At 43.2% G+C, this 12769-nt stretch overlaps 1 long non-coding RNA gene across 1 annotated transcript in view; it reads left to right on the plus strand.

Moving 5' to 3' along the window:
* The first annotated feature begins 9763 nt into the window (after positions 1-9763).
* LOC111767644 (uncharacterized) overlaps positions 9764-12769 on the plus strand; it is a 42926-nt gene continuing 39920 nt past the window's right edge. The window contains exon 1 of the long non-coding RNA XR_002799457.2: positions 9764-9884. This is a non-coding gene — a long non-coding RNA (uncharacterized lncRNA). The remainder of the gene's footprint in view (positions 9885-12769) is intronic.

Here is a 12769-nt window from a genome sequence, read left to right on the forward strand (position 1 = left end):
CATTATTTTGACTTCTGAGTGAAGAAGAAGGAAAATAATGGAAGGAAGATGACCAAGTAGGAGGTCATGGTGGTCACATAGGCATGAAACAATGGTGGCTTAGGCCAGTGGCCAGCAAACTTTTTCTGTAAAGGGCCAAATGGTAAAAATTTTAGATTTTGTGGGCCAAATAGTTTCTGTCACAACCACTCAATTCTGCCATTGTAGCCTGAAAACAGCCATAGACAATATGTAAATGAATGAGGGTGGCTGTTTTTCAGTAAGACTTTATTAAAAAAAACAGATGGTGGGTTGGATTTGGCCCACGGGCCATACGTTGTTGACCCCTGCCTCATACTAAGAGTTATGATGAAGGTAGTGATAAAGGAATAGATTAAGTGTACATTTTTGGATATGGAGTAGGTTTTGTCAGATAAATCAAAAGTTCTATTTTTGACCTACAGAATTTAAGATGCCCATTAGATGTCTACATGAAGTTTGCTTTTTTCTTTTTCTGGTGAGGAAGTTTTGCCCTCAACTAACATCCATTGCCAATCTTCCTCTTTTTTTGCTTGAGGAAGACTAGCCCTGAGCTAATATCCACGCCAATCTTCCTGTTTTTTCGCTTGAGGAAGACTACCCTTGAGCTAACATCCATGCCAATCTTCCTCTATTTTGTGTGTGGGACACCTCCACAGCTTGGCTGATGAGTGGAATAGGTCCATGCCCGAGATCTTAACCCATGAACCTGGGCCCCTGAAGTGGAGTGTACAGAACTTTAACCACTTAGCCACGGAGCTGTCCCCTCCATGAAGATTTTTAATCAGTAATTTGAGAGTTGAATGAAGAGTAGAATAATGTGGAAAGATTGGCTAGCAATATTAATTCTGGGATTATCAACATACAGGTGATATTTAAAATAATAAGAATGGGTGTGGCCCTCTAGGGAAAGAGTTTAGATGGAGAAGAGAGGAGAGGAGAAAGGAGAGAAAGAAGAGGTTAAGGACTGAGCTCTGGAGCATTTCAGCATTTAGAAGTCAGTATATGAAGACAAGCCAGCAAAAGAGACTGCAGAGAAGTTCCAGTGAAGAAGAGTATGGTATCTCCAAATTCAGGTGAAGATGGGGTGTTTTAAGAAGGAAGAGTGGCCAAATGTGTCAAAGATTGCTGAGAATTCTTGTAAGAGGAGGACTGAGAATTGACTGTTAATTTTGACAACATAGAAGTTATTGGCAAGCTTGATAAATGAAATGGTGTAGATAAGAGTCATATGGGTATGGTCAGAATAAGCCTGGAATACGGGGTAGTTTGCTATAAATAGGAAAGAGAAATAGGATGATGAATGGAAGAAGACGTTGTATCAAGAGAAGTGTTCTTAAAAATGACAGTTAGCATATCTTGTCTGTATGCTTATGGGAATGATCCTCAAAGAGGGGAGAATTAATGTCGGGGAGAGAAGGGACAATTGAAGAAACAAAGTCTTTGAGGAGGACAGAGTCATTGTGGAGGGTTTGGCCTACCATAGACAGTCCATCTAGCATAACAGGGAAGTCAGAATTAGCCTGTACAGATGCTTGTAAGTTTAGTGGTGGTGGTGGGATAATGAAGAAGTTCTTTTGAATGCTTCTAGTTTGCCAGTGAAATAAGAGAAACGTCATCAGTTTTCCAAGGATGGAAGAAGAGGCATTGGAGGTTGGGGGAGAAGATGTTAAATAGTCATTCTGGAAAAATACATAGAAAGGCAAACTTTCCAAGGAAAGGTACTAAGATTTTTCTGGGAGGACTCTGGTCATAAGGGTAAAGTGAGTTTGGTCAGCTCGATGTGTGTTTCTCCAACCATGTTGAGCTGCTGGGCTGGAGGAAGAGAGGAGAGGAAGTACTGGGTTTAAGCTGGGCTTGACTGGGCTGGGAAAACAAAATAGAGGGAAGGAGAGGTAAAAGAGTTAATGGTGTCCCCAAGTGGTTTGGTTTAGTGCTTGATCATGAACATAAACTGTGTGAAGAAGACAGTAAAAGTGGACAAGAGATGATCAATAGTGAGGTAGTGATGGAGGACCATGGATTAGAGGCCTCAATGGTGGAGAAGAATTATTGGATTAAAGGGTCCCACAAGGAGTGAGCTGGAAAGATAAGAGGGTGAGAATGGAATAAGATAGGAAGAAAAGATAAGACTCAGAGAATGGAACACTTAAGTTTGAGATCTTAGATCTGGTGCACTCCAAATTCTAGGGTGTAATCTTGCAAATTGGCTACTGAGGTGAAGCAGAAGAATTGATTTGTAGCTTCCTCCTTCAAAAGTCATCCACTGAGATTACTCAGAAGGTTCTTGGCATTTGCAGCCTTGTCCAGGGCCGGGCTTGGCCAAGAATTCTTGAATGTTGCCCTCAGGGTTAATGACCTGTCCAGGAAATTCACCCTTGACTTCTCCCCCATCCCCCTGCCCCCCGCCCAGATTCTATTCAGAGCAGGAACGAGTTGGTAATGACAGCTGGTTTTCATTCTCTTGGTGCTGACAGGGAGATAATGAGTCAAATTGGCCTCGGTTATGAAATGAAGCCCTGGAAGGGAATTATCATCAGACTCCTTAGTGGGGAGAACAGAGAAAGGGATTCAAAATAAAGTGGTATCTGCTGACTTGGTTGGCATTCAGATCATCTCCTTAAGTCTTTCTTTCTCTTCATGTCATCATTAAATGATACAAAGCATGCAACTGATAAGTGGGAGAAAAGTAGGAAAATGCTCAAATACCATAATAGTCAATCTTTAACAGCTCTCCTTTAGGCTCTGAGCCACACGCTGAGCATGGAGCATTCTACTCAGTCCTCACAGCAATCCTACAAGGTGGGTATTTCCCCTCGCCTTGCCCCTTTTGCAGATAGGCAATTGAGTCACAGTATGATCTTACCTGAGGTCATTCATATATCTCTGACCCCTAAATCAGCCCTGTCTCCACCTCATCATGGTCCCTCCCCAGGGACCCCACCCATCTGCCTTGACTTTGCTTAGAAGCTGGAGGGCAGAAGAGAGGTCAGATCAGGAGGTCAAATCAAATTTCGTTGTGGTCTTCCTCTCTTCCGAATCATGGACTCTAGTGCTTGGCTGCCCGGGTTTACATAATGCCTCGATCACTTACCAGCTGTGTGACCTTAGGGAAATGACTTAATCTCTCTTAATCTCATTTTATCTGTCTGTAAAATTTGGATAATTATGACAACCATCCAATGGAGTTGTTGTGAGGATTAAATAATTTAAGTATGGTAAACATTTAAAACTGTGTCTGGCACAGGAAGTGTTAGCAATTATTTTTATGGTTGCTGCTCTTGTTTTTATTATTGTTAGCTAGTAATGATGATAATGATGATGGTGGCATCAATGATAAGAGCTAATTGTCTGTTGTTCCCTTACTGGGGTGCCAGAGTTGACTGTAACAAGTAGCTTACGTTTAGTATCTTGATTAACTTTCATCAGTTAGGATACTTTTTGGTGCAAATAATAGCAATTGCACTTCCAGCTGGCTGATAGGATAGGTCACTAATTACTGCTTGTAACAGGAAACTCAAAAGTAAGGCAGGTTTCAATGTAGGTTGATTCAGAGGATCAACCTGATACAAGGAGCCAGGTTCTTTTTATCTCTCGTCTGCTTTCCTCAGTGTTGGCTTCACCCATAGGCTCATCACAAGATGTTTGAAGTAGTGACAGGCATCCTGTCTAGACCAGACAACAGCCAGAAATGGAAGAGACTCTTGGAGAAAGGGAATTCTTCCCAGGAGTCCCCAGAGATCTTCTGCTCTTGTCTCATTGACCAAAGTTGTGTCACATGCCCGTTCCTGAACCAACTGAGAGAATAGGATTTCCTCCAGACCAGTCAGGTCGACGTTGGATCTGGGGGGGTGGGGGGGGGGGTGATCAGCATTGCAGAAGCATATGGCTGCCCGGGAAAATTATGCTCTGTGAGGAAGAAAGACAGGGAGATGCATCTGGGCAAAAATTAGGGTCTGCTATAGGTAGGTGTTATTATTCTCTTCTAATAGAAAAAGAAACTGAGGGTCTGAAAGATTAAGTAATTTTACATGGTCATCAAATCAAAAGTGGAACTCAAACCCATCTGTGTATGACGCTAAAATATGTGTTCTTTACAGCCACACTAAACCGTCATGGGGTATGGAGAGGAGACGTGACCATTTTTATTGAGCACATACCATGTACTGCGCTCTATGGAGAGACTTTTCAAGAATCTTATTGAATTCCTTTAATCAACACAATGAATTAGGCATTTTAGTTCCATTTAATTGGGAGGGAGGGTAAACTGAGCTTAAAACTGGGGATGTGGCTTGCTACAGGTCACTAATCTCATAAGTGACAAAGCCCAAATTCAAACCTTGTTCTGTCTGGCTTCAAAGCCCAAACTCTTCCTAGGACCCCAAAGTAATCAAATGTCATTCTCACATTCCTCTATTATTGGGGATTCATATGAAGAAAAATCAAACTTTTAATGAGGCTCCTGATGAATTTCAATTCAGTGACCCAGATTTTCTAATTTTTTATTTTAGAATAAGACATTTTCAGAGCACATGCTCCAGTGAACTTTTTCTTTTTCTTTTTTCTTTTTTTTTTTTTTTTGCACTCTGAGCTCTGTGACCTCTTCTTTCCCCCTGCTTCACTGAGAACTTCTGGATAAAACATCTTAATTGGCTGCTCTGATGCCCTCTGGGCTGCATGGAGTCGGGAGTGTGGGAATGACCTCCGTGGATTATGAGATGGGTTGCTTCCTCTTCTCCCTTAGCCATGAGCAAGGGGAGAGGTGAGGCGATTATGATAACATGAAACCCAGGTCACACTCAGATCTTGGCTGGCCAGCCCTCAGCAGTTTCTCTTTGTTCCCTGAGATCTCTTCTAGTTCTAAGACTGAGAAAGAAATTCTGGTTGGTTGAGGCCCCAGTAAATTGCCAGGTAGTATACTAGTGTTTAACTTTTACAACATCCACATGAAATATTGGTACCCTTTGTAGAGAGGAGAAAGACCAGTTCACAGAGGTAAAATAAATACCCCAAATAACACAGCAGGTGAACAAGGGTTTGAACTGACCTGTGTCTGACTCCAAATCTTCCATTTTTCTATTGTGTTTCCTGGACTGTAAATTCCTATAGGGTATCTGCCATGGTCCTGTACTTCTTTACACCCCTTCTCTATATCCTTCGCATAGTCATATTAATTTGTTATTTTGGTTGCAAGTAACAGAAATCCACTTAGACTAGCTTAAGCAAAAAGAGGAATTAATTTTAGGAATAATAATGTCTCGGGGAGCCCCAGAGCAGGTCTGAGACTGGCGAGCAAATGGGAATAATCAGGGTCTTCAATGCCACATAGACTTTCCCCCATTATATGAGCTTCTTTGAGTATTTGCTACACTCTTCTTATTCATTGTATAACAGCTTCCTTCACTTCCCACAAAATTACCAAAAAAATGACTGCTGGAACCTCAAGTTTACATGTGACTAGATTTTCATGCAGAAGACATTTCTTCTTTTTTTCCCCCCTCTCTCTCATCGTCTCAACCCCCTCCAAATTCTGTGTTCTCAAGGAATGGATTATTTGGGCTGGCCAAGGCTTGTACTAACTCCTGTCCAATTATCTGTGTCTGAAGACTGGGAGTAATGTTTCAAAATGGTGGCCCCCCTTGGAACTTCGTGGATGAGGGAGGGGCACATGATCTCAGAAAAATGTGAAGGGGAGATTGGAGAAGTCGTGGTTGTGCTGGGTAGAAAACCTAATTTCTCCTTTACAATAAAGATGATAATAGTACTTACTCATTAAGAAGATCTGGTGAGTCACATGTAAAGCATATAGAGGAGTGTCTGTTGAAGCAAATCCTCCATAAATGCAGTGAGTTATAGCATTGGTCGTTCAATGGTGTTTCTTTATGCTCTTCTTTCAGTCTTGAGGTGGAAACACTGAGTTACATTTGGAGAGGAGGAAAAAGTCAGTGTATGAGCTCAGAGGGACATGGATAAAAGGCCATGGAGTTCTTAGAACTGACATTGTTTCATGCTTATCTCTAAGACAGAGGTCCTTCGGTTACAGGGAGACTCAAAGTATTTGCAGATTTTTTTCCTCCTTCATTTAAAACGATGTTCTTAACCATGGATGCACATATGGAATTTTAATGCAGAAATTATTATCTCAACTACGTCTGCTTTAAAAATCCAGATGCTCAGGTCCCACCTCCAGGGATTCTGATTCAATTGGCCTGACGTGGGGCACGTGCATCAATTTTTCAAAAGGCTTCTAAGGTGAGTCTAATACATGCAGAAGGGAGAGTCGCTGTTTTTAATGTAAGAAGCAGTTGCCTGAGGACCTGAGCCTGTTCAAGAAGACACTAAGACCAAAAAGCCACAGGATCACAGACAGGCAGGGAAGGTGCGGTTTGCCACAGGCAGATTGGCAAGGCTCTGAAGTGGTGTCCTCTCCAGGAGGTGCTGGGCTGAAGCCATTGACAGGTCTCTTCCAGAGTAAGACCTGCTTTTGATAATTGCAAGAGAAATAACTGAAACTCAGGTGGATCTTGTTAGTGTCAAGCACACTGCTACTAGGCTCTAATTTGCTCTGCCCTCTTAATTCATCATCTCCCATTTGAAACAGTATTACAGCATATTAGGAAGACCTCTTGAAGACCTAATGTGATGGGATAACAGGTTCAAGTGGCCATTTCTGATAGACAGCCAAACTTGAAGAGCAGAAGGAGAACATACCCAGGCTCGATTAGCTCACACCAGGGAAGGCCACTCCAGTCTTGCTGTTTGCTCACTTTCTAGACAGTTACAACTGCCCTGCCTAGACAAAGCTGATAACGGCACCTTGTGATGAGGATCAAGGATGCCCCAGGGAGAGGAGAAGCCTAAGGTGACCTGCCCTACATACTGATCTATATCATCCTTTGGGAAGCATAGGATGTCCTGACCTGATCCGATCTGATTCTTATCTAAAGTTATAGGACCACCCAATAACCAGACCTCACCTACACTGATACCATTCTAATGACTTTTTTTTAAACATAATCTTTCCTTTGTCTTGTAAAGAGATAACTCACATACCCATGTCTTAAATTTAGCCCTACCCTCAACCCATGTCTGCAGCTCTAACTGCCCATGGGTCCTGTCCCCATGCTACTCCATGCTTTTCTCTGAATAAAGGAGCACTACTGCCAGACATTGAGAGTCCAAGAAATCTTTCTTTTGACTCCTTGACTCACCGAGCCCACATCATTTCAATCTGTACAACACTTTGAAACCTACAAAGCTCCCTCACAAATATCTCAGTGTTCCCCAAAGTGTAGTAATACGAACCATAGGAGGAATATAAGATGATTTTAAGTGGTACATGGAGATTTTTAGCAGTTATCTTAATGCATATTAGGGAAAACGTAATTATCAAGTGAAAAGATGATTTCACATTATTTTTTATGATAAAGTAGATGATTAAAGTTTTTCTCTCTTTTTTAGTGAGTTGATTTAAAGAGAAGTATTAATTTCAGGTGGTAGGTAGATAGGGTAAGACATTGTGATGGGTTTTAAGGATGATCAAAGTTTGGGGAACACTGTGTTATTTCATTGAGCCACAACAGTCTGGAGGAACCAGGTTGTCACGTGTTCTTAGCTTCATTTTATGGGTTAGGAAATTGGGGCTTTGAGAGTTTAAATAACTCATCCAGGTTTTTTTACAGGCTTTAATTTATGTCTTCTGAATCTAACTCCAGGCTTCTTTCTAGGACCTGACTCTTCTACAGAGTCAATGCCTAAGCCAGAGCCTGTTTTTCTAGCATGTGCGGAAGGGCTTCCCAGAGTCATCCACATGCCCTCTGTTGTACCTATTCAGGACTGGTGATAGTGTGGCTCTGGATATCGTCGACAAACATAATCCATAACCAATCTACAAATGAAAATTTGGGAGAGTTTATTCTGAGCTGAAATCTGAGGACCATGGCCCGGGGCCTTTCTTCCCGAAGGTAGAAAGGGCACCAAAGAAGTGAGGTATAGAGAGTGGTTATATACCCCCATACAGGACGTTTCACATATGATTGAAATGTCCCTCCCACAATAGGCACAAGATTGCCTTGTCGGCACAGCGCTTGATGGACACAGCAGATAGTGGGTCTGCTATCTTGCGGGTGTAGCAGGAGGCAAGTCTATTGTCTCGAGCTGGGTGGTCACAGGTGAGCACAGCAATCAGTTCCTAGCCTAAGGAAAGATGCTTAATCCTTAAGGGAATGCCAATGTTGGGAGGGGGAGGGAAGTTGCACCTTTATCTCAAGGGCCTTTGTTCTTCCCATAGGGAATCTCTAAAGCAGATATACAATGCATGCTCAATGCCATGGTCAGGCCCTTTTGGAAAGACAAGGTCAGGCCGAATTAGGTTTACGCCAAATGGCTTCCTCATATTCTCCAATATATCCTATTACTTGCCGTTTTTATTTGTCAATATGTAATAGAGTGGACTAATTCAGAGGCTCTGTAAGGGTGGTTCCTGGCCCAGCAGCTTAAGCATCACCTTGTCCCAACTGTGGCTAGATGGACACCTAGCAAATAGAGGCCAGGGATACTGCTAAGCATCCCACAATGCACAGGACAGCCCCCCACAACAAAGAATTATCTATCCCAAATGGTCAATAGTGCTGAGGTTGAGAAACTCTACACCAGACTAATTGATCTTGGCTTGATTAGCATTGTGGTTAGGCCAATGGAGCTATACTTGAGAGCAAAAGTCATCTGAAAATCGTGGCTTATTTTGGCCTCTGGTTGACTGAGTAGTGTGATTTCCATTTTCCTGTGCTTAGAGATGAATAGCCAGTGGGCAAGGGTCTTCTCCAGGTGGTCTGTGGCCATATTCATGACACCTGAAATTGACATCAAATTGTGGTCAGAGAGAGCCAGCCCCAATGGCCTAGTGGTTAAAGTTTGGCACGTTCCACTTCGGCAGCCGGTGTTCAATTCCTGAGTGCAGAACCATACCACTTGTCTGTCAGTAGCCATGTCATGGTGGCAGCTCACGTAGAAGAACTAGAAGGACCTACAACTAGAATATACAACTATGTACTGAGGCTTTGTGTGGGGGAAAGAAGGAGAAAGGAGGAAGATTGGCAACAGATGTTAGCTTAGGGTGAATCTTCTCCTGCAAATAAATTAAAAAGAAAAACATTTGTGATCAGAGTTGGCGGTGGAGTCCAGCCTAGGAAACCAGGGCAGCCCGAGACAAATGTGTGGGGCTTGAGTTTGGTGAAGCCTACCTTGTCTCTCTCAGCACACAAAACTCCAAACTATCCCCTGGATGCTAAGAGTCTACCCCTCCAGAAAAGAATGCATATTCAGTTCCCTGTCAATGAGGCAGTATTGCCTAATGGTCAGTAGCATCATTTGGGAAGTCAAATTATTTGGACTCAAATTTTAGCTTCACCGTTTCTTGGCTTTGTGACTCTAGGCAAATTCCTCACTTTCCTGAGCCTCAGTTTCCCCTTCTATAAAATAAAGGTAATAATAATAGGATTATTATTATTAATCAGTATTATTGTGAAGATCAAATGGGACAAGGCAGGTAAAACTCTTGGGACAGTGCCAGACCCATAGAATATGCTTGCCATATGCTAAGTATAACTATTATTAATTCTCTGTACTGTCTCTTTAGGTCTTGCATCTTTAAAATGGCAAATCTGTCCCCTTTGTGATCCGTAAGAATGCTTGATCCCCACCTCTTTGGGCTCATTCCAACTCTGGTCTCTTCCCTCCACGCCAGATCTGACAGTGGATGCTGCTTATCCAGGACCAACTTTTTCTCTCTTCTCACCTCTGATACGCCACCCAATGGGTTGCATCACGTGTCCCCTGCTTCTTGGACTTCACCCTGGCTCTAGAAGGTTGGTGTGTATTATTACAAATGGGGATGGGGCAGGAGTCCGGCACTATAGTAGCTGCCCTAAATCTCAGTGCATTTTCAATGATCGGTTATCAGCATCAGGGAAGATATTTTTAGGCAAGGGATGGCTGTGCCCCACGTAGACAAGCTCTCATTGCGGCTTTCATAAGGTCAGCCTAGCCCAGGTTAACGTGGCTTTCAAAATCACAAAGGGGAAGAATCAAAGTCTGTCTGCTTTCATTAAGTCCAACCCTTGCCTGCATATTAGAATATGTATAAATCAACCCTCTCTAGAAGGATGGCCGGCCTCCAGGTCAAGCAAGGTACAAGGGATGCGGGGCAGGGCTCCTCATTAATGGTGGAAACAAATGAGGTCAACATCATTAATAGCAGAGCATCCCCAGTTTATCTTCAGACAATCAAACCACTGAGGGAGGGGCTGATGAGGGAAGCCGAGCATGTCATTAGGATGAGAACTGTTCAAGCTTCTTTTGCTTCTATGTAACCTCAGAAATATGCCAAAGGTCTCCCAAAAGGCTCCCAGATCAGACCATCATCCACCTGATGCAAAAGCCTTTTTCTGTCTTTGCATCTGAGCATCATGGTGGGAAATCGTCAAACCAAAACATAAAAAACACAGGGAAATTTCACACAGATGTCTATGCAGCCCTCTTGATAACAATGTCCCCATCTTATACGGAATTATTGGAAAGCAGGTTGAACAGTCTTTAGATTCCAAGGGTGGGGGATGAGAGAAGGCAAGGGATTCAGACTTTATGGGAGTTCCTGTCGGATTTGTTGTTGCTGTTTTGGAGTTCTGTTTCTGGGCCACAAAGTATCTCTCAGGGTATGTGTGGGCTTCACACAAAAATAATAGAGTCAACAGCCAGCCTTGTTCCTTCAGAGGGAGTTATTTCTTGACTGTTTTTACGAGCCACCCTAGGAGAAGAATACTGATGGATGGAGACTTCTATTTCTATTGTTAGCTTTTGAGGGAAAAGAGATATTTTGGTGATTCATCCAACAGTTGGAGGGGAAATCTGCTGAAGGTTAAGAGCATTAAATGTAAGAAACATGAAACAATTAAATGGCAGAGGATAACAGACCAAGCCCTATGCTGGGCATCAGGGCGGTGGCTCTCCGCCTTGGCTGTCCATTAGGATTGTCCTTGGCATTCAGAAACAATCCAATAAAAAAGTGCAATCCTGTGCCAAACCCCAGACTAATTAAACCAGGACCTCTGGGGATTCTCCCAGGCATCCGGATTTTTTAAAGCTCCCAGGGTGATTTCAATGTGAAGTCAGGGTGGAGAAACACTGACCTAAATCGACAGAGTTGAATAGGACATAACTCCCTCCCTTGAGAAAGTAAATGGAGGCAATCACGTAAATAAATACATGCGACTCAGGATATTAGATGCACTGATGGTTAATGTGTATAACGTATAGGGGTTTTGGAGAGAATGGAATGACTCATTTTCCTTCAGAGGATCAGAGAGCACTTCATGGAAGAGAAGATGTCAGAATAATTTTGAAGATACGATTTTACCAAGCTGGCAAGCGGGGAAGAAGATTGGAGGGAGAAGGAAGCAGACATGCTGTGCATGCAGGTAGAGAAAAGCCAAGAAGATGCAGGAGATTTCCGACCCATAGCTATCAGATATGGAACAATTTGTGCAGAATGATCACACTCAACCTGAAAGCTGCTCTTGATTGATGAGGAAACAGTGGCTGGAAAAATCCCCTCTTCCCTTCAGTGGAGCTCACAGAGTCAGAGCTAGGAGCTGGAGGGCAGTGCACATGCAGAGATGTCCTTCCCAGATTAAGAGGTGACAGAGAGGGCACTGGATGACGTCTAACCTTTAGTGCTATTAACAATTTTTAAAGCATTTGTTGGTATTTAATAAACTCCATGTGGCTTCAAACTAGGACATCAGACCTCTACCCCGTCCTTATTCTTCTTGGCTCTTCCGCTGAAGAAATCGACCTTCATGATAACAGGTGGCTTTCGGAGCTTTCTCTTCCCTAGACCGTTTTCCTAGCTCCATTACACTACATCCATGTTGGGGGCACCTCCAGTCATGTTTTTTGGTAGCATTTACCCAAGTCTTCTCACTGAACAAGGCCTGTAATTCATCGAAATTGACAGTTGGGCAGAAGCTCTGACTCCTCCTTAAGTGGTAACGCCTTATGCTAACCTCGCCAAAGTAACCTGGGTGGCATTTATCTAAGATGCTCCTATGGTGATGCCTGCCACCAGCATTGCCCCTGCTACCTGGGTGCTTCTGGTGCTTGCTGATGTGGCTGTCGCCATGGCTCACCTGGCCCTGAAGTTTCTAGGGCTCCCTCAGTCTGGGTGACATGTCAGTGATGGAGATAAATGAGAAATTACTGTTTTTCAAGTTGCAACATTTTCACGAGTGGGTGCTCTAGCTAATGGAAACAAAGACAACTGTGGCTCAGACGCACAACTTATGAAGATCTGGTGCTTGTTGCCATTTTTGTTTTTTTTTTTTTGAGGAGGAGGAATAACCTTGAGCTAACATCCACTGCCAATCCTCCTATTTTTGCTGAGGAAGATTGGCCCTGAGCTAACATCTGTGCCCATCTTCCTCTACTTTATATGTGGGATGCCTGCCACAGCATGGCTTGATAAGTGGTATGCAGGTCTGTGCCCGGGATCCCAACCGGTGAACCCCAGGCTGCTGAAGCAGAGAACACAAACTTAACCACTATGCCACTAGGTTGGCCCCTTGGTATTTGGTGCAAATTTGGAAGACATGATGTGAATTTTGGCAATGACATTCATGTTTGGAAATACTGCTTGAGGTCAACACCAGTCCAGCTGTATCCCCATTGCCAGCTGAGCTGTGAACAGGCTTATCCA

Source organism: Equus caballus, chromosome 13 (genome assembly GCF_041296265.1).
Source record: "Equus caballus isolate H_3958 breed thoroughbred chromosome 13, TB-T2T, whole genome shotgun sequence".
Lineage (NCBI taxonomy): Eukaryota > Metazoa > Chordata > Mammalia > Perissodactyla > Equidae > Equus > Equus caballus.